Source organism: Carassius gibelio, chromosome B7 (genome assembly GCF_023724105.1).
Source record: "Carassius gibelio isolate Cgi1373 ecotype wild population from Czech Republic chromosome B7, carGib1.2-hapl.c, whole genome shotgun sequence".
Classification (NCBI taxonomy): Eukaryota; Metazoa; Chordata; class Actinopteri; order Cypriniformes; family Cyprinidae; genus Carassius; species Carassius gibelio.
In genome coordinates, this window is record NC_068402.1 from 13,637,018 (window position 1) to 13,640,094 (window position 3,077).

Sequence of the window (3,077 nt, forward strand, 5' to 3'; positions counted from 1 at the left end):
ATGAGCTCAGGACAACAATGACACAGAAACGATTGACTGCACTATCCCTGTATGCATTATGTAGTTAGTGTACAAAAGTTCTCATTGTTGAAATTCAGACAACAGAATGTCTGAAACTGCAGGGTCCAAATAATGTTCAAATTATTTTTAGAGAAAGATGTTTGAGTGAATTCAGGCAAATTTCAATTGCAAAAGTGCCCCAAATTACTTAAATTCACCCTAAATAAGATATTTCCATGTCAAAACACTCAATAGATTACTACCTGAGCATCACAGCATTTTAAATGCACACCTTCCACCCAGTCAGAATTGAGTATTCAGACATTGTATGGATAGAAATATACATATTCAAAATGATAAAATCAATATCTAAATAAAGTTTTTTTTACTTTTTAACAAATCATTGGTTTTATATACATTTAGTGGATGCTTTTATCCAAAGCGATTTTCAAATGAGGACAATGGAAGCAATCAAAATCAAAAGAGCAATGACATGCAAACATTTGTTTATTATTATTTATTTGAATATGATTTATCTATATCCACTTTTTTAGCTTTAAAATAAACCAATGAACATTAAGAGGATGGGTTATATATGATCTAACAGAAGTTTAATAAATGGCTAATCTGATAGGTTGTTCTTTTCGGTCACAATCACCATATACAAAATCATTTGTAGATTACAGATCCAATATAAAGGATGTATATATTTTGTAAAGAGATACATTTGAGCAAATAAATGTGCATGAAACAAGTGTTAATCAACGTGGAATATCTTGGAAAGAAGGGAAGGAAGCTGGCGATTTTAGACTGATCAGGGTGTCAGCGATAAAAGAGCAGCACAGCTGCTTCGGTTATCTCTTTGGAAGCACTCCATCCTGCATTAGTACCATAGCCATCCCAGTCGAAGCCCGCGAAGTCCCCACACTGTCTAGGGGCGCCCTCAGGAAAGTGTCCACCTCCACCAATACAGAACTGCAACAATATGAGTGCATTATTAAAAACAAAACACACCTGTGCGCTTCTACAAATGACACTGGTGCAGTGGATTTATTTTCATGGTAAATGGATTACTATAAATGCATTATGTGGTTAACAGCATGTCAAAAATCCTGTCCATTGACATTGATTTAAAAATAGAATATTCTTTTAACTCACATGTTCAGTGTTACAGCCTGTTGGTTTAACACCCGAACAAAGAGCCAAAGCTGCTCTTTCCGTGTTAAAAACTCTGAATGTGATGAATCCGGGTGTAAACATTGCTGGAAAATGCAGAGAATATATCAGACATGACATGGCTTTCATTCATTACATTAATTGAATCTCAATAATGATGCTTTTTAAATTGGAAACCATCACTAAATAAAGCTGTTTTTTCTTGAAATGTCTTGACTGTCAACTGTTATAGCTACTTTATTAAAAAGATATTAGAAAAATACTGGCTCTTGAGGTATTTCCATACTTCTTGAATTGGGACCATACAGATTTCTGTTTAAATCCACACTTCCAGTATCATACACTATTGGAATTGCAGGTCCATTATCAGTGAGGCATGCCCCTATTCCAAACCTCACAGGGAATTTCTGGGAAAATTAAGATAAAAATTTAGTATTTCTGTAATTACACAGAATTTTTGTTTTTAAAATATTTTTACGAATGTTTCAAACTCAAAACTGGTATCCAAGTTTATCTGACCTTGTATAAACTGAAAAGATTTCCTCCGTAGAGGTTTAAGAAGTGATTTTCAGTGTGGTATCGCAGGAGGGAGGTAGGTAACCACTGCTCCAAATCAGCGTTATTAGGAACATGCCACACAGACATATCTTTTGCTGTGATGTCATAGTATCCAGGATTCTGTGGTAGAATAGAAACAGACTCTTATTTCAGATTTTACATGAACATCTTTTGATTGTCTTTCTAGCATCAATGTGTCCTTCATGTCACTCCTATTTAACTAGGGTTGTAAAACCATAAATGTATTAAAAATACCTTATAGTCATCACTTGTAGAGGCTTCAGCTGTTCCGAATGTGACTGTGTTTGCCCATGTCCCATCACCATCAGGCCGGTTTGGGTCACTGCCCTGCTGACTAGTCCAGCGATCACCAACAGTACACTTTCCAGTACACTCATGTAGTTTTCATGAACACTGGCCACCAGCGTCCAGCCACCGCCCGCAGTGGTCATATCACAGAACGTCTGATAAAGGACTCCTCTTGATGAGTTCAGATAGTATAGCCCATCTGCATGAACAAAAGAATTCCTGAGTCACTTAAACACAGCTGTTGCTTGAGATAAAACATTAACATTAAATAAGCGTACCATCATAAACCTGATACTTTTCATGCAGTTCCTTGCAGCTTCGAGCAGCATATTTAGTTCTGCCCTGAAGATTGTTACATGGTTCTTCTTGTTGATCCACTACAATGTGAGACATTAAGACTTAATTGTAATATATATATTTTTTTCAATCCAAACATATTATTACAATTATTACTTACAGATTATCACACTTGCAGCTTCACAGAGCAATAAATTCAGTGAGAGACTGAAGAGGATCCCTATAATAGTTTTTGTAAGAACCATGATCTGCAAACAAAAGGAGAAATGTTCTTCACAATTATACTCCACACTGCAAAGCTTTTAAAAATAGCTTACTAAGTGTTGATACACAGTAAGTATGCTTTACAGTAGTAAATAAAAACTAATTTGAATGGTACAGGAACCCTTACGTTCGTTTCTTGTCTTGTGCTTCTGTCTTCTGAGTTGGTGATCACTGTTGAGGCTTTTGCCTTCTGGGTGAGTCAGAGAATAAAGCTCATAGCGGGATACTTATACTTACTCGGGAGAGGAACAAGGAAAATTAAAAACCGGCCATACAAGCAGAACCCGGGATGTGGCAAATTTCGGTGTTTTTTATTTTACTCAGGTAGTTTATACTGTAGGCTTTTGTCCGTGTTCCGCTAGTCGATTAGATCGTGGAGAAATCCTGCCGGACTGGTCTACATTCATCCATGAATTGAAGTAAATACATTCAAAAATAAAACAGGACAAAGAATAAAAACAATACATGTTACT

The 3,077-nt window shown here is 36.0% G+C and overlaps 1 pseudogene; it reads right to left on the reverse strand.

Moving 5' to 3' along the window:
- Nucleotides 1–508: 508 nt before the first annotated feature.
- LOC127962449 (intelectin-like) lies at nucleotides 509–2,585 on the reverse strand (annotated as a pseudogene).
- Between the last annotated feature and the right edge of the window lie 492 nt (nucleotides 2,586–3,077).